This window comes from Capsicum annuum, chromosome 6 (genome assembly GCF_002878395.1).
Source record: "Capsicum annuum cultivar UCD-10X-F1 chromosome 6, UCD10Xv1.1, whole genome shotgun sequence".
In the NCBI taxonomy this organism is placed as follows: Eukaryota; Viridiplantae; Streptophyta; class Magnoliopsida; order Solanales; family Solanaceae; genus Capsicum; species Capsicum annuum.
The window spans coordinates 110426692-110450062 of NC_061116.1; positions in this window are offsets into that span (position 1 = coordinate 110426692).

The window sequence follows — 23371 nt, forward strand, 5'->3', positions numbered from 1 at the left end:
TATGGTCAAGTGCTTCAACAAAAGTGTGAGCAAATACCTCGTTAGCATTTTTATGATGCAGATAGTCCCAAAGAACTACTTTAAATAATCCCAAGCATGATACAAATTCTCATTTGGCTTTTGATTAAAGTATACAATCTCACTGCAAAGTCTTCCAGTCTTGCTAGATGGAAAGAATCGAATAAGGAATTTCTGGGCTAAGTCATCCAATGTTGTGATTGAATTTGATGGATTAGCGTTCTACCACTTTTTTTCTTCCCCCAATAATGAAAAGGGGAATAGTGTCAGCCTTACATAATCCATTTATACACTCATAGGGATGAATGTGTCACTAATCTCTAGAAAGTTTTGTAGATGGACTTGTGGATCTTCAGGTGAAATCCCCATAAATTGTCCATTGCTAATCAACAGTTGTACCATGTTCTGTTTCAGCTCAAAATTACCTCAAGCAGCAGGTTTCTGAAAAGGGGAGGTCAAATTTATCGAAAGTAGGATTTCTACTTTATGGACTATCCTACGGGCTAGTTTCTCTTCTGCCATGAGAGTAAGATTTTCTTATTCTTCTTGAATCTGTGGGATATAAGGAAGAAGGATTGCTTCTCTCCTCAACTGATGAAAGTGTTTCTCGGGTTCGAGTCTTGGTTAAACCAATTCCTCATCTCTTGCCAACTTAGTATGTTCAAACCCTAGTTCCTATAAATTCAATACCAAGACCAAGAGTAAAGCACCACATAAATCTAAAAAGTAAAACTAAAAATAATAATTTTGCCAAATTATAATTCCCCATCAATGGAGCCAAAAACTTTTTGTGACCTAGCGCACAAGAAAGTGTACATGGTCTCAACAAGTAATATGGTGGCCTTACAATAAATCCAAATATCGATCCCTCAGAGACTCGTGTTAAACAACTATTCAATTCTAGTTTGACTATAGAGATGAAATTGGTGCAAACGTAACCACAATAGTTTTGTACGTTGTAATTAAAAATAAACTAAAACAATGTGGAAAAGTAAAGACTTTGAAAAATCAATGGATGAAAACTCAAAGCTAAAGCACTACAAACAATCATACTATGATTTTGAACCCTATCAGTTAAGTTACTTATCTTGGTTGTTGATTCACGGGGTTGATTTCATGATCATGTTCTCTCGACCTCTAACCACCTATATAACTTAGACCTTCAACTACATCATTAAGCAGGGTGGTGAGATCTAAGCTAAACGCATTTATATTTTACCCTGTAGTGAACCGAGTAAGGATTTTAGGTATATCCTAATCCTATATGCTAATTCAAATTCCCTATTTTATAAAGAAATAAGAACCCTGCTCTATTTACCCCGGCATTCTGTCTTCCTATTCCCCCTCTTGAGATAATAAGGTAGATAATATATGTATTCTTAAGGGTCAATAATCCTTAAAATAATGATTACAATGGTAAAAAAACAACCAAATATAATAAATAAACAAAACTAAATCAATTCATAGAAATCGTAGTCATGTTCTTGGATTTAACCGTGAAAATAGGGCGTTTAGGCACTAATCGATATAATCATAATCCAATTCAATGAATACATGATTAAATCTATTAAAAAGATAAAGTAAAGAGAAATAAACCCTAAAATACATGTGTAGTATCCCCTCCTTCAATTCAAGGACGTCCTAAAGTAATTAACAATAAGTACAATTTCAATTTGTCTATTTATAGGTATGCACTTTGGCTGTATGTGAAATGGAGGTCGTAATGCATTGGGAAGAAACTAGGGAAAAGGGTCACGATGAGAGATTGGAAAAGGTGAAATTGAGGTAGTGACATGAACCCTGGAAAGGTGGAGTGGAGGTTGCAACACTAGCTCAATGCGAGGCTTTATTGGAAATTCACTTTTGACGTCCAACTTAACTTTATGAATTTGTCCTCTGTCCTAAGCCTTGTGGTGTTATTTCCACTTCATGTACAGCTTGTATATCCTTATTATATCATATAAATAAATTCACCAAGTATCCTACATCATCATATACCATGGATTAAAGCTCAAGAAAACACAAAATTCATAACAGTGAACTAGAAACGCAATCTAAGATTCTACTCTGTCCACTTTGATCTTTACTTAGTGTTTTAACTCTTGACATGATTCAATTACACTATCCACATTATAAACAAAATTTTCCACACATAATTACACAATAACACCATCAGGAACTCATTATGTACATTGTAATCCATCGAGATAGACTAGACAAACAACTAGTTAAAGCTACTAACACTAGTTTTCTCATTTAAACTCTAAATGACCAATTTAAGGCAAACTTGTTTGAAAATACCTTTAAACATTGTAATCACATACTTGAACACTCATATACTTATTTATATCACAATTAACACATCAAGCACACCAATTGTCCTTAAAGCAAGGCTAAATAAGCTAGGATAACAACACTAAAGTGCATGAATACACCCAAAATCAGATAGTTAGGGATGCGGATCTAGATGTAGAGAGACAAGTAGCAGACCACCGAGTAGCACCCAGGGGAGATCAAGATATAACTAGAGGTGCTTATGTTAAATTTATCCATTCATATCAGTAAGTGCAACCATATATAGTTGGTGAGGAAGTTATGGGATATGGTAAGCTGACAGAGAATGAGGCCATAATACCTCCTATTTTTTCCCCAGGCATCAAATTTGACATCATGAGTTCCATGATCCAACTTTAAAATTTGAAGGGTGTGTTTGTAAGATTGCCTACCAATAATGTAAACTTACACCTTGCAAATTTACTTGGGATCTATAACTTGTATACCAATCCTGGAATAAATCACGAAGCACTTAGACTGAGGCTTTTCCCCTTCTCACTTACAGGAGAAGTATCTTTATTGTAAGGAAACTACCAAGAGGCTCTATCACGACTTGGAATTGAGTTGCATAGGCAATTCATAGAAAAGTTTTTTCCTCTATCAATGATATTGTAGGATTAAGGATGAGATCTATAATTTCAGGTAGCAATAGTTAGAGTCCGTGTACGAGGCTTGGTTCAGGTTTAAGAAAAAGCCAAACTTAGTGCTCAATCATCAGTATTTAGGGGAAATCTTATCGAAGATATTGTATAGAGCCCTAAACTTCAACTCCAAAGACATGGTAGACACCATCTTTAGAGGATCTCTTATAAGAGTACATTGGGAGGCAGCTTCAAAGATGTTATATTAGATCTCACTCACTAATCGATGGTAGCAAACTTAGGAAGCTGAGAAGGGATCTGGTACTTATGCTATTGGTGCTTCCTACTACAAGAGAGAAACTATTGATATAGTAGGGCAAGAAATTGCATTGCTAGGGACTGACTTAAAGGTGGTAGCGAAGTAGTTTGCAGCGGGCAGTTCTAAAAAAGCGATGCAGTAGCAGCACAGGGGCCATCTTCCAAAGCATATAAGTCTGAATTGGATATGGAAGTTAATTATTTATATCATCAGATGTTGGGTTTCAGAGCCTAATGGAAACTATGGTTAAAACTTTTACGATAGGTACAGAGACCATAGCAGAGAGCGAGATGGTGACTAAAGGAAGATGGATGACTATAGAGAGAAGAGATATAGATACATTAAGTTTGGTAGACATAATACAGAATCTATAATAGATGAGATGTTGGCTAAATTGATAAAAGGTTAATAAAATCAGGAGACTAGCCTTAAGGAAATTAAGGATGATATTTCAGGATTAACCCAAAAGATCAAGTCTTATGCAACTGCTATCAAGCAGGTTGAGCACTAGTTAGGTAGATGTCAGCAACTCTAAACCAGAAGCAGCCAAGTACCCTTCTGAGCAACATAGTACAAAATTTAAAAAATAACGGTCACGTACTTAATATTACCATGAGGAGTGGTATAACTACTATGCATCCCCCACTACCTTCTATTGAAGTTGGTTATAATAAGATACATTCTGCTGAGTCTAAGAAGGAAGTAGATGATAGAGATATAGTAGCTAAAGATAAAGGAAAAGGTCTGGTCATTGAGGTAAATGTCAGACAGATTCTGACACCACCCCCACCTTTTTCTCAACGACTAATGTAGAAGAAAAAGAAAGGCAATTTCAAGTTTTTCATTATATTGTTGAAAGAATTTAGCCTAAGCATACCTCTTCCTGAGGCATTAGAGTAGATGCATGGTTACGCCTAGTTTATGAAATAGTCAGTCACAAGGAAAAGAAAAGCAAATTTTCAGGATATTGAGGGAATGCACCATGGCAGTGCAGTCATGACTAGGTCCTTGGCATAGAAAAAATATAACCTCGGGGCGTTCACTATATCATTCACTATTGGGTCATCCAGATTCACTTGAGCATTGTGTGATTTAGGGGCCAGCATTAATTTGATATCACTGGTCATTTTCAAGAAACTAGGCTTGAACCTTCCTAAAACAACTTTGATGTAACTATCGATAGTTGATTACACAGTGAAGAAGCCTATGGGAATCTCTTGTGATGTGATCAATATGGTGGAGATATTAATTTTCTCGTATGACGTCCTCATCTTTGACTGTGAGGTTGACACTGAGATGCCTATTATTTTAGGAAGACCATTCATGGACACAGGTAGAGCTATTATTTACATGGATAAGGGTGATCTAAAATTTCAAGTCAATAGTGAGGAGATGACTTTCAACATTGGAAGATGGTAGTGACAGTGATTGATTGTATTGATGACCCAGGAGGATATTCCTATGGGTATCTTGATTAATTCTGAGTAGTAAAGATACTCACATCATGACACAATATTAAATCCAACGTTCCATGGAAGGGAACCCATGGGTTTTTTGGTGAAGCTTGAGTAACCAATACAACCACGTCAAGCCACGATGTTAAATCAAGCATTGAGTGGGAAGCAACCGACTATGTCTTAGTGTTTATGTTTTTATTGTATTTATTTTTGTATGTTTTCTAGATTTTAGAACTTACATATTATATGGTAAACATTGCTACATTCATTGATTTCTAGGTAAGCGGATTATGTGATCAGCCCATCATGGTCACAAGTCCCACATGGAAATTAGAGTAAAAAATTGAAAATTTGAAATTTTATGGATGAAAAATGGTAAGTTATGGACTTTGGCACCTAATTTTACTTTTGGGACCTAAAACATAAAGTGCAGGACCATGAGTAGCTGAAAAAATGTCAATACGCCAAGTCCCAGTTGCAGAAAAGCAGGCCAAAAATTTTGGGCCAGTGCTTGCACCTAGCACTGACCGCGGGGATAGGGTACGGGTAGATACCGCATTTAGGTTAAATTCGGGCCCAGTTTTTAATTAAATTTTGGACCCACCAATATTTAAATATGACCTATTTACTAGACCCTCCCCACACACACACTTGTATAAAAACATTCTAACCTTCATTCTAACTCATTCTAATCCTCAAAACTTCAATTTTATCTTTGAATTCAAACATTCAACCTTAAACATAAACCAACCCCACACTTAATAAAAGGTGAAACTAACACTTGTTTGATATACCAACCCTAGTTTTGCTTGAGTTCTTTATTATTATCTTCTGAATTCTTATATAAGAGGTAACTTTCTTGGCCCCCAATGGTGATATAATACTTTCTCTATTGTTTAAAAAAGTTCATACGTGTATTTCTTTGTTATTTGTTTAGAAACTGACATACTTGTATAAGGGAGCCTTGAAATAGCCTAAAATCATAATGTAGGGCCTTGTTTTAAGTTAAAATTCTAAGTTTAGGCCCTAACCAGAAGTTGAACTTGAATGGACAAAAGTAATTCCACGAGTTGAACATGTTGTTTTTTCTTTGAAAGTCATGATTCTTGATTAGTGCAATAAATTGGACTTGTTGGGGTGTCAAATAGGTTATAAAGGTGTGTAAAATAAGGATAAATTGGAACTTTTCAAATTTTGAGTTTATCTTCAACTTTCACTATCCCTAACTTTAAGTAGAAGCTAATAATAAATTTTTCAGGTACACATAGAACCTGAAGAGGTGAAGAAGAAAGAAGATGGTACTTTGAGGAGATGGAAAGAGTTTCCTAAGCTAAAATGATTGGTAGAGGAGTATCCGAGATAGAATAATGTTTATGTGGTAGTTACAATGATACGTAAAGTTACGCGAGGACAGACTCGCCAAGTAGCTAGGTCAGTCACAGGCCGACCGAGGATGAAGTCCATAAGCATATCACCACCAAATAATCCTCTACTCAGTAATGATGAAAAGAAGAAGGAGGTAGAGTCTACTTCTATACCATAGGTTGCTCAGGACCCCCAGTCTAATGAGGAGAACTAGGATTCTTCTAAGGAGGTTGAGTAGGAGCAATCAGCAGTAGTACCCCAGTCTAAGGAGGGTACTACAACTTATAAACAACAGGAAAAGGTACCTTAGTTTGAGGAAAGCACAACACAAGCTTCCTACAATGCATAGCTAGAGTAAACACCCGCACCTACCCTAGATGCACCTCCTGAATACGGATATTTGAGATGGTATGTAGAAGATATATGGATTATATATTATAGGGATAATTATATTTGCAACATAGGCAATCCTACGAGATAAATTTATGCAGAGTGTTGAATTGACTTATCAAGGCTAAAGCAGTTACCACAGCTGAGGGCAGTATTTTATAACTATCAGCTCGGGTGGATAATTAGGACACTTGGTACTTTTAGCCTAGAAATGGTGCGGGAGTTTTATGCATCTTATAGAGCCATTCTAGTCCTTCCCATGCGCCATCATCCAAGCATGATTAGATTTGCATAACAGTCATAGCTTAATCATAGACTAATCGGAGTTGTCAGAGTAGATATTAGAGAGGAGATTATCCATAGAGTTATGTTAACCCCAGATTATATTGCATCTACATCTATAATAGAGTGTGACCACAGATTAAGCATCATAAAAAATCATCATATTATACAGGATCCTGAGAATAGAGCTGAAGAGATTAAGATGCTCGGTAGATAGCGGGTTATATTTCACCATGGGGTAATAAGGTACCATAGATTGAGTGTCCAACTGTGATCAAGAAAGTCCTGTTAGTGCTAAAGGCCAGATTTTAGTAGTTGTTGATTTGTTATCGCCTACTTCCTACTACTTTAAATACCACATTAACATAAGAAGGAGCTGTATTTTTTTCCTTTTTGATGGATGGTTATGATATTGATTTTGCTACCATTCTCGTTTATGAGCTACATGATAGAGCATTTGGTGAGCTGACTAACCTACCATTTCCTTGTATGATTTATAGGCTATGTGATAAAGTAGGCATGCCTGAGTTACTAGGCATTGATGAGAGGGTGAGTATCACTGCTACTACACAGATGAGGACCATGAAGGGTCTAGAATGTCCAAACACTTCTAGGAGATTTAGACAGTGGGCATTAGTACCACAAGCTTAGTCTAAGGGGGACCACATTTTTTGTAGAGCCTGATAAGGTGCATATAGATAATGCAGGTATAGGTATGGGTATGGAGATAGGGAAGCAGATAAATGCTTTGGATTTAAGAACTCAGGGTGAGGGGACACAAGCTACTTCTACTTCAGCCTTGGTTTCAACCTCAGAGTCAGTTGGTGCATCTATAGAGCATGCTCGTATTATAGCCCCTATGATAGGTATGATTATTGTATATAGTTAGTTTTTATAGAGCCTAGTGGACAGCAAGAGATCTATAATTTCTTAGTTGAAGATTGTCAAGACCGAGATAACCACCCATTTTGGGCAGATGATATTAGAGGTCAGGATGATATTTAAGCAGGCTGAGGCTAGATGAGAGGCTTCTTAGATACTTTAAATCTTGATATACAGAGACAAGTGTGCTAGATTTAATTCAGATGAAAGGGGATTTTTATATCCTACAAGCAGAGGTACGCTTTCTTGCAGAGAGTAATGTCATAGATACTACCTCTAACGCTAACACATTTAAGGCTTTTAACTAAGAATAATTGTGAAGTCTTAAGTAACTTTTGTCGTTTTTGATTGGTTTATGTTTGATTTTGCAGTTTAAGCTGATATGATAGAGAACCAACAAGAATGGAAGCAAAGAAGTTAAAATCTGAAGACAAGTAATTTTTTAGCTGATATGATAGAGAACCAACAAGAATGGAAGCAAAAAAGTTAAAATCTGAAGAAATCTAAAGACAAGTGTGCCTGACGACATTTGTGATAAATCGTCAGCCCTGTGATAAGTTATCAAGCTCGTCGGTAGCAGTAAATAGAGAATTGGCCCAAGTTAAAAGATGTGATGAAATTTTGTGATAAATCATCAAGGGTCTAATAAGCTGTCAAGAATGTCATCAGCCTGAGGCAGCACAGGAAAACTAAAGTAGAGCTTTGATGATATTTTATGATAGGCCGTCACGAAGCAGATAAGTTGTCAAGTTTGTCATCAGCTTTAAACAGGAAGAGACAAAACTAAAGAATGAGCTAACGACATTTGTGATAAGTCACCAGCCTCCTGATAGGCTATCACAAATGTCGTCACCTAATTCAAGGGATTTCTGAATTCTATTATTTTATTTCCATAATTAAGATGAACTATTTAAATCTTTGTTTTAGGGTTTTCTGGAGAGTTAGACACATTGAGTTTTGTGCAAAATACTTTTCATATTTTCTCTCGAAACAAGCAAATACTTTGAAGAGATTATTATCATTATTCTGGGATTTTCCTTTGTGATCTAATCTGCGATTCACTAGTTATTATTCTTCTTGTGGTAAGTTTAACTTTCAAAGCATGAATACAACTTGTTATTTTGATTTTAGCATTATGAGTGGCTAAATTCCTTTAACCTAAATTATGGGATCTAGGGTTAGGTCTTGATAAGGTGCTAAGTGTTCAAGATTCAAAAGGTGGTAGGATTTCTTGATAATTTTGAGGTTTTAATTAACGTTTGTTGGTTGAAAAAAATAGATAACACCTACTTTGATTTTCTTGAGAAAGAAATCAAATATAGTGGGAAGTGAGTTATCGACGAGGACTTGAAAATACTCTGTTTAATAATCAGTGTTGTAACAAAGTTAGTTAACCCGAGGTAAAATCTGGGCAGTGAATATAAATTCCATAAGTCTAAGAGGATTTGGTAATAAAATGCTTAAGTGGGTCGAGAGATATTTAAGTATAACGTCGATAAATATAACTTGTTGTCCTACCTACCGTGAGAATATTGAACCACCATTAGCATCTATCAAGTACCGGAAGCCTTAGTGAACATAATTCTTATTTTTCAGAAACTCTTGATTATGAACACTGATTTAAGCGACCGATAATTTCTTGTTAAACTATAAAATCCCATTTCTAGAAACATCCAACTATCAGTTGATTAATTTTCAAATGACTTACATTCACACCATGTTTCCTGTGGGATTTGACCTCAACCTAATTGGGTTTTATATTGACAATGATTGTTTACATTCTCATTGAGAGGTATAGTTTGAGCATTATAAAAAAGGGCGCTGTTGTCGGGGAATACTGTTGTAGACTAAAGTTTGTGTGCACAAATTGACTGTCAGTTAAGTTTCCTAGTTTTAGGTTTATTTGTTATTTTTGTTTATTTGTAGTATCTTTATAGTGTATGCCAAGAACCAGAATTTTTAGAGAACCATTATTACCACTTAATTCGGAACCGCAATGAATTGGAAGAATGGTAGAACAGCAAGAGGCTGACAGACTGGCAGCTTTAGCTTGAGCTCAGGTGAATATAAAAAATATCAAGCAACAAGCACGACATCCAATCCCTGTGGATGATGTTTTGGGAGATGAAGAGTTGCTGAATCTTGGTAACCCAAGGCGTGCAGAGCAAATAGCTGCACCAGTACGTAGTAATGTCAATAGGAACCATCCATTCTCAGAAAGACAAGAGTACCAGTTGGTCCAGTATGATCTCAATGATGATGATGATGGAATGGATAGATTAGGTGCAACGAGTGCAATAAATCCTCCACCGTTGGCATCTGGGGCCAAGTTCAACATTACGAGTACTATGATCCAACTCTTCAATCTGAAGGGGTTATTTGGTGGCCTTCCTGGGGATGACCCAAACCTACATCTAGTAAATTTTGTCACCATCTGTAAATCTTTTGATAACCCAGGAGTGGGACAAAATGCTATTCGGTTTAGATTGTTCCCATTGTCACTATCTGGGGAGGCAACTTTGTGGCTAAATGAGCTGACGCTCGATTCTATAACCAACTGAAGGCAGTTGAAAGGAGCTTTCCTAGAAATGTTATTTCACCTTCCAGGAGGGTATAGTTGAGGGATGAGATCAGTAACTTTAGGCATCTCCCGACTGAAGCCTTGGATGAAACCTAGAAAAGATTCAAGAAGAAGCTGACACAGTGTTTGAACCAAAACATGACGGACACACATTTGATGGAGACTTTGTACAGGGCTCTTAACTCTATTTCAAAGACAATTGTAGATAATGCTGATGGTGGTTTTCTTGTTGAACTTACATTCCCATAGGCTTCAGAGATGGTGGAAAGAATGACCAAACAGAGTTGTGCATGGCATATCAAAGACTCTATGGTGGCCAGCCCCACTGTTTTTGTAGGTGTTACTATAGAAAAATGTAGAAGAAAAGAGGAGTGTGACCAAGACATAGCTCACTTAAAAATACAGACAGACTTGCTAACCAAGCACTTTCTATCAGGCAAAGTTGAGAAGGTGAAAGCTGTGGGATCTCAGGATAAGATTGAGGTTGATGGAGAAGATGAGGCTAACTATGTTAATAATTAGGGGGTTTTTGAGGCAATAGCAAAGGGAATCAAAGTCGGAACTTTTATGATAAGCCTTGTTATAAAGATAGGGAGCAGTGAAATTGGAGGAATAACAATGACAGGAGCAGGCTATATGTTCCTCCTGGAAATTACAAGGCTGCTTCATCAAGTTCCAAAAAGATGTCCATGGAGGACATGATGGATAAGTTGTTGAAGGAAGTGGAGGCAAACAACTCTGGTGTGACCACTATGAAGACCGATCTGACATCCATCAGTCAGTTGGTACACTCACACTCTACCATAATTAAATAGTTGGAGTAGCAGATGAGCAAACTTTCCACAGCACTCAACTAGAGGAAGAGTGGAATGTTACGAAGTGATACGATCCCGAATCCGCAGAATGATGGCTCATGCATAGCTATTACCACTAAAAGTGGTAAGATACTACCTAGCCCTTCTGCGGGCAAACCTATAGTTGATGAGGTAGTTGTTGATAAACTGGAAGAAGGAGGTCCAGTAGAGTCTGAGAAGCTGGATAATTCTGATGATGTTCCAGGGAAAGGTGAAGAGAAGGGGAAGGAGGTAGTGCTAAAAACTTTCCTAAGACCACCACCTCTCTTTTCTCAGCGGTTGAAGAAGAAAACTGATGATGCAAAATTCAGCAAATTCATGGCAGTACTAAATTAATTGACAATAAATGTGCCTTTGGTTGAGGCACTTGAGAAAATTCCAGGATACGTAAAATTCATAAAGGACCTTGTGACTAAGAAAATAGCGGTGAGCTATGAATTGGATGGTAATCTTCATCATTGTAGTGCTATTTCTACAAGGACCTTGGTGGAGAAGAAACCAGACCCAGGCGCATTTACTATTCCCTGCATAATTGGGTCTATGGACTTCTCCAAGGCATTATATGATGGCGGATAGGTCAGTAAAGTGACTTGTTGGCATTTTGTATGATATGTTAGTTAAGGTGTCCAACTTTATATTCCCTGCAGACTTTGTCATTCTTGATTGCGAGGTGGACTTTAAGGTTCCCATAATCTTGGGTCGACCTTTCCTCGCAATTAAAGTGTGTTGATTGATTTGAGAGCGAATGAGCTTTTATTTAGGATAAATGATGAAGTGGTACAGTTTGAAGTGTGTAAAATAATGAAATGGCATGAATAAATTAGTGTGTTCTCAATATTTGATGTGTATTATGAGGACAAACAGGAGGTGGCGATAGCTGAGAAACTTGTTGTCGAACGTTTGGCCATGGTTATGATGAATTTTGATAATAAAGGCATCAGGAAGTATGAAGAGTATGTTTGTGCTTTGGTAGGAAGGGGTTCATATCTTGACCTTGACCTTGCTAATCGACCAACACCACTAGCCAAGCCATCTATTCAGGAGCCACTGGTGTTGGAATTGAAAGAACTGCCTGGGAACTTATGGTATGTGTTTTTAGGCAACGGGAACATACTAGCTATTATTATTGTGGCTGATTTGGGTAAGAAAGAGGTAAACACACTTATTTCAGTACTTTAGAGGCACAAAAGAGGTATAGGATGGACTATCGTAGATATTTTTGGCATTCCCCCTATCATCTGCACGCATAAAATTCAACTTGAGGAAGATTGTATTCCAACCATAGAGCATCAGCGCCGTCTTAACCCACCAATGCAAGAGGTGGTTAAGAAGGAGATAAGTAAGTGGTTGGAAGAAGGAGTATTTTACCCTATTTCTAACAGCAAATGGGTGAGCCCAGTTCAATGCATGCCTAAAAAGGAGGCATGACTATCGTTGCAAATGAAAGGAATGAGTTGATTTCAAACAGGCCTGTGACTGGGTGGAGATTTTGGATGGACTACCGCAATCTGAATTCATGGACTCTGAAAGACTACTTCCCGATACCCTTTATAGACCAAATGCATGATCAATTGGCTGTGGTATTGTTTTTTGGATGGCTATTACAAATACAAACAAATCAGTATTACTCCTGAATATTAGGAGAAGATAACATTCATGTGTCTATATGGCACATTTGCATTTAAGAGGATGTCATTTAGGCTATCCAATACACCCACCACTATTTAATGATTTATGATGTCTATCTTCTCAAATATGGGGGAGAACATCATAGAGGTATTCATGGATGATTTCTCTGTGGTGGGAGATTTATTTGAGATGTGTTTGACAAACCTGAGTATAGCCTTGCAATGATGCATTGAATTCAATTTGGTGCTTAACTGGGAAAATTGCCATTTTATGGTAAAGTAGGGCATCGTTCTTGGCCACAAAATTTCAAAATAAGGGATAGAAATCGATCGAGAAAAAGTAGAAGTTATTGAGAAACTGGCACCTCCCATTTCAGTGAAGGGAGTGCATAGTTTTCTTGGATATGCTAGATTTTATTGGAGGTTTATAAAAGACTTCTCGAAGGTTACAAGTCCACTTTGCAAACTTTTAGAGAAATAAGTGAAGTTTTCCTTTGATGGTGATTGCCTAAAGGCATTCAAATGACTTAAAAAAGAAGCTGGTTGAAGCCCCTATTGTTGTTGCACCAGATTGGTCAAAACCGTTTGAGATTATGTGTGATGCAAGCGGTGTTGCCCTTGGAGCTGTATTGGGACAAAAGAGGGACAAACTATTTCATCCAATATATTATGCCAGCAAAGCGCTTGATGGAGCGCAAAAGAATTACACTGTCATTGAGTAGGAACTTCTGGCTGTAGTGTATGCTTTTGAGAAGTTCAGGGTTTATCTTTTTGCGACCAAAGTGGTGGTCCACACTGACCATGCAATTGTGAGGTACTTAATGGCAAAGAAGGATGCAAAACCAAGGATGATTAGATGGGTGTTGTTGCTATAAGAATTTGACTTTAAGGTCAAAGATCGGAAAGGTTGTGAAAACTAGGTTGTATATCATTTGTCTAGAATAGAAGGTGAATAGGCAATTAGTGATAAAATGGAAACAAATGATGCATTCCCTGATGAGGAGATCTTGGCGGCTGCTGTGGAATAATCGCCTTGGTATGATGATTATACAAATTATGTTGTGAGTGAGGTCATCCCAGAAAATCTTTCATTCCATCAAAGAAAGAAATTCCTGCATATGTGACAGATTACTTCTGAGATGAGCCATATCTTTTTCGGCGATGTGCGAATAATATTATAAGGAGATACATACCGAAAGTGGATGTATTGTGCATATTGGAAGCATGTCATACTTCCCTAGTTGGAGGTCACCATGCAGGTGACCAAACAACTAGAAAGGTGTTGCAGAGTGGTTACTATTGGCCAACATTGTTCAAGGATGCCCATGAGTTTGTGCTAAAATGTGACCAATGTTAGAGGAAAGGGTCAATCTCCAAAAGACATGAGATGCCTTTGACAAAGATGCTTGAAGTGGAATTATTTGATGTATGGGGCATCAATTTCATGGTCCCTTTTGTAAGCTCATATGGGATAAAGTATAATTTAGTTGTCGTTGACAATGTACTGAAATGGGTCGAAGTTGTTACCTTGTCTGATAATGAAGGAAAAAGAGTTATTGCTTTCACAAAAACAAATATCTTCTCTCTCTTTAGAGTACCACGCACTATAATAAGTGATGAAAGATCTTATTTTTTCAACAAAGTGTTTCGAGCAGCTTTAGAAAAATATGGCGTAAAATAGCGTAGGGTAGCCACTCCATATCACCCACAAACTAGTGGGCAAGTGAAAGTGTCAAATTGAGAGATTAAAGCTATCCTAGCCAAAACGGTGAATGCTAGTCTGAAAGATTGGTCTCAAAATCTCGATGATGCCTTGTGGGCATATCAAACTGCTTTCAAAACACCCATTGGTATGTCACTATTTCAGTTGGTCTATGGAAGAGCTTGCCACCTACCAATAGAGCTGGAGCACAAGGACTTATGGGCACTCAAAAGGCTAAATTTGAGTTGGAAAGAGGCAGCAGAGCTGAGATTGGAACAACTGAATAAGATGGATGAATTCCATCTTAGGGCATATGAACGAGTGGATCTATATAAAGAAAATATAAAAAAGTATCATGATTGGAGGATGGGTAAACAAGACTTCCAAAAGGGTGACTTGGTGCTTCTGTTTAATTCCACACTTAAATTGTTCCCAGGCAAGCTTAAATCCAAGTGGTCAGGCCCATTTAGAGTTAGTCAAGTCTACTTATCTGGAGTAGTAGAACTTGAAAATGAAGAGGGAAGCACCTTCAAGGTAAATGGGCAACGAGTCAAGCTTTACATTGGTCCGAAAGAATCAATAAAAGCATCGCTACTATCTGCCTTGATGAAGTCTGAAGTAATTAAGATACCTGAGTTGTGCCGCAACATTAAATTAGGTGTTGTATGGGAGGCAACACATGACCCTCAAGATTGATCCATTCCAGGTTTACTCTAACCTTTAGTTTAGATTTTCTTTGATTTTAAGTTAAGGGTGTAGAATAAATTGATGTTGTACAATTTTGTAGACGATTAGGAGAAATACTTGTACTTGAGGTAGTTGAATTGTTTTGTGATTTTTGTAAACCTCTTTAAGTGGCCTAATTTTGTAACTGTGTGATTTGCATTTAAGTGTGACCACTATGCATCTTTGTATGGCATTAGTTCTAGTGACATAGTAATCATTGCTAAATAGTTGCATGAACTGAATGAGTCATAGCTTGGATCTACTAGTGTGCCATGTGTCTGTGAGCAACTACTTAGTTTTCTCTGTATGCTGAAGCCAGAACTTGTCTGGTTAGTCTTACCTAGGTTGAAGGATAGGGGTTAGGAAAGGATCATAGGCCATTTTGATATTAGCTCACTTTATCCTAAATGACCTTCCCTATATGTATAATATGCCTTGATCCTAGTTTTGATCCTAATTAGCCTATTTCTTTGTATGAAACTTGTCACCTTCCCATTTAAATCATAATAAACCTTTTTGGCCTTATTTCTTCTTGGACATTGTGCACCTTAACTTAGGAAAATGGCCTAAGTTGAGGCTGGTTATCATAGGGGTGCGTGACATAGAATAAGTATGAATAAAGGTAGGATAAAAGAAAACAATAAAAATATGGGTGCAGAGGAAAAGAACAAGAAAAAGAAAAATTGTGAAAAATATAAAGTAATTGAGAAAAGACTGTACCTAACCGAAATAAGTGTGATCAGGGAAAGAGAAAAGCAGAAAAGGCTAATGAGTGTGACCCAAAAAGCTGGTGTAGTGTCAAGGAGGTATAGTCACTTTAAATACCGTCGAGTATCCTACCATCCCGTAGCCTACATTACAACCCTAAGAAAAGTCCTATAGTGATCCTAATGGACCTATCTGAAGATCTGTGTAATGAAAATAAGGGCAAACCTATGGTACTTAGCATACACTAATTAGAACTTCTTTCTGAGAGTGAGTGTTTTGATTGTCCCCATGGTTACATATATAACTCTTGATATGAGAGGAGGGGGATTTCTTTGCTGTGAGGGCATACTGGTTACATTGCTAGTAACTGACTTATTTGGATAGTGTAATACTGTTCTATGCATGGTTGTTATAACTGAATTGATGTCGTATCTTGAGTCCTGCTGTTGCATTGGTGTTCTTCATTATTCTTGAATTGAGTGACCTTGGAGATAGTGAAAGTGTTTTAAGATGATATGGATGATTGACTTCCAAATGTACTTTGTAATCTCTTAGTTGTGTTAAGTTGCTTGAGGACAAGCAAATATTTTAACTTGAGGGTATTGATGTGTGAGCTAATGCTAACATATTTGAGGCTTTAAACTAAGAATAATTGCAAAGTCTTAAGCTACTTTTGTCATTTTTGATTGGTTTATAGTTGATTTTGTAATTTAAGCTGATATGATAGAGAACCAACAAGAATGGAAGCAAAGAAGTTGAAATCTAAAGAAATCTGAAGACAAGTAATTTTTAAGCTTATATGATAGAGAACCAACAAAAATGGAAGCAAACAAGTTGAAATTTGAAAACAAATGTGGCTGACGACATTTGCGATAAGTCATCAGCCCTGTGATAAGTTATCAAGTTCGTCGTTAGTAGTAAATAGAGAATTAGACTAATTTGAAAGATGTGATGACATTTTTTGATAAGTCCTCAAGGGTCTGATAAGCTATCAAGAATGTCATCAGCCTGAGGCAGCACAGGAGAACTGAAGTAGAGCTTTGACGACATTTTATGATAGGCTATCATAAAGTTGATAATTTGTCAAGTTTGTCACCAGCCTTAAATAAGAAGAGCCAAAACAAAAGAAGGAGCTGATGACATTTGTTATAAGCCGTCAGCCTCCTGATAGGCTATCACAAATGTCATCACCTAATCCGAGGGATTTTTGAATTCTATTATTTTGTTTCCATAATTAGGGTGAACTATTTAAAGCTTTGTTTTAGGGTTTTCTGGAGAGTTTGGCACATTGATTTATGATCAAAATACTTTTGATATTCTCTCTCTAATTTCTTGGTTTGAACAAGCAAATACTTTGAAGAGATTATTATCATTATTCTGGGATTTTCCTTTGTTATCTAATCTGTGATTCACTAGTTATTATTCTTCTTGTGGTAAGTTTAACTTTCAAAGCATGAATACAACTTGTTGTTTTGATTTTAGCATTATGAGTGGCTAAATTCCTTTAACCTGAATTATGGGATCTAGGGTTAGGTCTTGATAAGGTGCTAAGTGTTCAAGATTTAAAAGGTTGTAGGATTTCTTGATAATTTTGAGGTTTTAATTAACGTCTGTTGGTTGCAAACAATAGATAACACCTACTTTTGTTTGCTTGAGAAAGAAATCAAATATAGTGGGAAGTGAGTTATCGATAGGGCCTTGGAAATACTCCGTTTAATAATCAGCGTTGTAACAAGGTTGGTTAACTTGAGGTAAAATCTGGGCAGTGAATATAAATTCCTTATGTCTGAGAGGATTAGGTAATTAAATGCTTAAGTAGGATCAGAGACATTTAAGAATAACGTAGATAAAGATAACTTGTTGTCCTACCTACCGTGAGAATATTGAACCACCGTTAGCATCTGTCAAGTACCGGAAGCCCTAGTGAACATAATTCTGGTTTTTCAGAAACTCTTGATTACGAACACTGATTAAAGAGACCGACAATTACTTGTTAAACTAAAAACCCCCCATTTCTGGAAACATCCACCTATCAGTTGATTAATTTACAAACGACTTATGTTCCCACCATATTCCCTGTGGGATTTAACCCCAGCCTAGTTGGGTTTTATATTGACAATGATCGCCAACATTCTTATTGAGAGGTGTAGTTTGAGAAATATCAATGGGTGGAGGAAAGTGTTTTTATTTAATTGAGTAATAGAGGGAAATAATGCCTCTTAGAAGGTTATGGGTCTAGGGTTAGAAGTTAAAAAAGAAAAAGACCAAAAAGCCCTTTAACTAAACTTTACAAAAATTGACCATCAGATTTTATGACTCAACCATACGAATCATATGGTGAGGGTAAGACTAGGATAATCAACTCGTAAGCTTGGTAAAATCAAGGATGGTATATGCTAATCATCATACGAGTGGTAATATACGACTAGTATCATCTCCATATGACTGGTAGCCCCCTACTCGTATCTTGGATAAAATTTTAGGGAGCCTACACTGATAAACTTATAACTTCCTTTCATACGACTCGTCAATGATCTTATGACTATAAGGCTCAAGTCATTCCTACAACAGAATGTCCACCATGCCACACTTTCTTGGATACGACTATAACATACCACTTGTATGTTGTGTTTATGACTCAAAGGAGTGAGTCGTATGATGTAAGAAAATTTCCATACATGGGGTATTACCCTTAGACTCCTCATATTTAGACCCACTATTTTTATCATCCTTTTCCTCATTCTCATCCTCAAGACCAGAGTCATCTTCTAACTCATTGTCCTCTTTAGACTAGGATAGTAAGTGTGGTAGTAATTGGCTAGGATGTTTAATCCTTGGCCTAGAGGGTGGTGGTGAGTATTCACCTAGAGCAGTTTGAAAGCCCCAACGTAGGATATTCCTTGGTTCCACCGCCTCCTCCAATAGGTATTCTTTGATTAAGCCACTTTACTATTTGTCATCAATAACTTCATTCCTGAGATGACAAATGGAGAGGTGGGTTGGCTTTTTTGGTGTTTGCTTCTTAGTGGAATAAATTTTGTATGCCATCGATAACCATTGAAGTGCACATGTTAGTTAATCCTAGAAAAAAAATTAAGAAAAAAAATATACAAATATGTTAGAGTGGTTGGGTAGCCTATGAGTTAGGGTACGAATCATTACCAAATGCCACAAGTTGTACTGAGACTCGTGGGGTGAAAGGGGCATGAGGATCATTCACATTGTAGGCCATAATTCCTTCTAATGAGTCATTATGTCAAACAACTAACTCATCACCAACACTCATGGTCTGACCAAAAACCTTTCTTTAAGGTACTCTCTGCCCAGTCACGATGAGTCCACACTATGAGTCATATAGTATTGCAATGACTCATGGTGAGAGTCGTGGTGTGACCGAAACTGAAACTCCTCTCTACACCCTTGTTCCAATGACTATGAGTCATGTAACAACTCATTAGGTGACCCTATGAGCCGTTATGAGTCTCATAGCTACTGTAGAATATATGTTTAGAGGATTTAGTCTCAATTTTCACATACCCATGGAACTTAAACTTCCCCATGATTTTGACATGCACAACTTACTCCTAATTCATCCCTGCAACTGATTTTTAGCATAAATTATATTTACTCCAATTATTAATTTATTGTCATATGTCTCAAGAACTAGGTTAAGGGTTCTCACTCTTTTGCATATAATTTGACAAGGTTGCAAGAATTATTTAACACTAAATTCGACATTAATCTTACGATATCGAAAGCAAAGCACAACACTTACTTGAATAACTTGCTTGGATCCTTTGAAAATTTTAACATTGCCCTAGTTCTTTGAGAAATGTAAGTTCTTAGGATATTGGAATTTGATTGGAATAATTGAAGGATGAATTTGGAGTATGTTTTAAGCACTTATGGAGAGGTTAAGGGAATGGAGGGAGGCACGTCCATTTAAAACTAGGATATGAATCAATTTGGGTGCCTTTTCTTTTATATTTCATACGATTGAGACCAAGCTGACCCGTTGGGCCTACGATCTCGGTCCCAACCATGAATCTTGTTATGACTTATAGCCACAGGCAATGAGTCATAGACTTCATCCATTATGACTGAACCTTACCTGGGTTCTCCAGTCATGATGAGTCAAGTTGATAAGCCATCATCACTAATAACAACTCATTATGAGAGTTTTCAAGACTCCAAAAAAGGCTTACTTGAGGTTGGTCTAAGTCTCCAACTTATCAAGAATCTGGTGGCGAGTCATTGTGTGACACAATAACTATTGAGGTCCCTCGTAGAGACCTAGAACCAAAAAAATTTCTTGTTTTTTTTAATCTCCAGCCCTGCACACTAAACAGACAAGTTACCCTATAACGTAATAAGTACAAAACATAGGTTGCCACTCATGCAACACTTAATTTAGCATCACAACACAACCTAGCTAAGTTGGATAGTCAGACTTCACCAACAAGACCATGGGTTGCTTCTCATACAATATTTAATTTAACATCGCGGTATGATACAATTACTTTGGTTACTTAGATTTCACCAAGGTCCATATCAACATATAGTCTTACCTTATAGGGGTTTACCATATAGTGCTTCACCTACTGCCCATTCACCTTGAATGAGGCTTCACCATCGCGCTTCAACTTAATATTACCATATGGGACTACCCAACCATGGTTAATGTTCCATAACACCTAGACTTCAATTTTCCATAAAACAAATGCAGACTTGAATTATATAACAAGACTAAACCAGCAGTCTTAAACACTCTTTTCTCAATTATTTTGCCATGATACAGTTTCTTCCTTTCTTTGTATTGAGAAGAACTCTCAAAAGAATGGAGCCAAAATTCATCCAACTCATTCACCTTGCTCAACCTCAATGTAGTGGCATTATGTTGTTCTAAATTGAGTTTTTTAAATGCCTATAGTGACTAATTCTCAAGTTCAACCGGCAAGTGATATGCCTTTCCATATGCAAGCTAATATGGAGAGGCACCTATGGGGGTCTTAAAGCTTGTTTGTAGGCCTAGAATACATCATTCAACTTTCTTGACTAGTCAGTCGAGTTTGCATTCACAATCTTTGCCAATACGGACTTGATATTTCTATTAGAGACCTCAACCTAACTACTCGTCTGAGGATGGTAAGGTGTTTCCTCTTTGTGCTTCACATCTTTTTTTGAGTAGGGCATATAAAATAATGAAATACCCTGATTTTTTATTCTTAGAAAATTTCTTGAGTTCGAGCTTCTGGACACCATACAATTGGGGGTACTTGTCATATGATAAAATATGGTTTAGGGTCCTCAATTCGTATGTTGATCGATGAGGTTTAGCAGGATTTTTGGTATGGATACAATTTGGAGGTTATGGGTAATATGGTTAGTGATGGGTTGGTCTTGTATTTAATCTGACACTTAGTAACTTGACTTGGCTCTTAGTATGAGTGGCTCACTAAGAGCTGTGAAGATAGGGTACGAGTGGTATAGTTAAAGTCGTATGCTTCCTAGTGTCAACCCCCTTGGATTCTATCTTAGATACAGTTAGAGGGTATTAATTATATGGTGTAGGTATGATAGGGTAGGGGGAGTCATATGGTTGAAAGTGTGTGATGAATATTTTGGCTAAGGTACGAGTGATGGGTACCACACGTATATTTGGGTACAGTTTAGGGGAGGTGTAGTCATACCCTCCTATGGGAATTTGTACAATTTAATTTGAGGGTATTTTGAACATTTCCCCTCTTAACCCCTTATATCCCTATGACTTAAAACACTTTTAAGGCATTATTTACCCTGTTATTCTAATCTTGAGCACTAAAAAAGACTCTCAAATCTATATCAAGTTTGTAGTTCAAGAAAGGGGATAGGGTTTCTTCAATACAATCAATTAATGCCTTTCAAATACAAGTCTCTTTGTATTCCTTTATATCTAAGGCCTGTTACTCCTCCCTCATTGTTAGTACAACTAAATTCATGTTTTAATGAATGGTTTTTATGATTAAATTATGGGTATTGTTTAGTTTTGAATTATATATTGAGGGTTTTGGTTATTAATGGTTGATTTATGTTTTCCCATGTTATTACTTATGGTTTTCCTATTATAATGGTGGTTTGAATATGTGGTTGCATGGGAATGGTCAATTGGTACTTGATTTTGGTTTTGAAAACTATATGCCCTCAACATGTTTGTTAAAATGCCTATGAGAATGCTTTTATAACATAGTTGAACTCACATTAAAAACCTTGCATGATATAATAAGGTAATGGAACTCAAATTGGCTAAATAGTTCTAATGGCTAAATGGTAAGGCCTTGGTTACCATGGTTTTAATTTAAAACCTATTGCGGTACAAGAAAATCCCTTAAGTGAATCTAATGGGACCTACGGGGTACATGTGAATCCCCTGACTAATTGGCTAAGGACATTACTTGCAAGCTATAGTTTGTATTACGATACCACTTAATATAGTCTAAGTTAATAATATATGAAATTGGTGGTTTTTTTTGTATGCTAGTGGTTTTAATTAGGAAATAATGGTAGGATGTGGTAGCTAACCATGAAAGTGTAAGCCTAATGGACTGAAACTGGAAACTCATGTTTGCCGACATGAGGATTGGTTATGGCGACCACCTGGTTGTGGAATACATGAGAATCCTCTATGTTATACTTGTATATATACATCATGGTGGGTGAAGGGTACACGGGAACCCCTAACCCATATGATATTTGCAATTCATGTGGCTATATGCACAGAGGCCTATTCAGGGGTAACATTAGACCCATATAGCTCGTGGGTGGTTTTGGGATGGTTAAGCTACACAAACAAGGGTAATGGTTTCAAATTCATGCTAAACCCAATTCCCATTCCTGACATGGATATACTTTTTAATATATAGATAGATGTGAATGCATAGGGTTATTTAATTTTTTTAAATATTGGCATTATTTTATCCTTATCCTGAATGCATGCTAGAGTTCACCCACTAGCTTTTCGTTGGGCGACTGTATCCCCAGGCGAAGTAGAAAATGGACATACTACTCCTTCATCTTAGTGATTAGATTTAGGGATAACTTAGAGTTGGATTGAAGTTGTGAGCTTCCATACTCCGGAAGGCTCCATTTAATGTTATGGTCTTTTCTTCATATTTTGGTTATTTCTTAGACTTTGGTTTTGGTTATGGTCTTAGGCATGTCTCGATCGAATGTTGTTTTGATTTCAAATAAAGTCTTTGTGAGACTACTTTGGGTTGGTACAGGCGGTGTCAGCATTAGTGTTAGCCTTGTCATTGGTATTGGTGTTGGGGCTTAAACTATTTGACTGTATTTGATTTATGATTGTTCCAATTAGTTATGTTATATAAAACTAGAATTTATTCAAACTATAGTGTAGGGCGGTTATGCTTAGATATTGGGGGTGGTCTCTAGTCCCGGTTGGGCTTGAGGCACCCGACATGACTAGGCCCTGGTTTAGGTTATGTCAGATTGGTATCAAAACCCTAGGCTCATGGTCACTTGGGAGTCCATAAAGTCGTGTTGAGTAG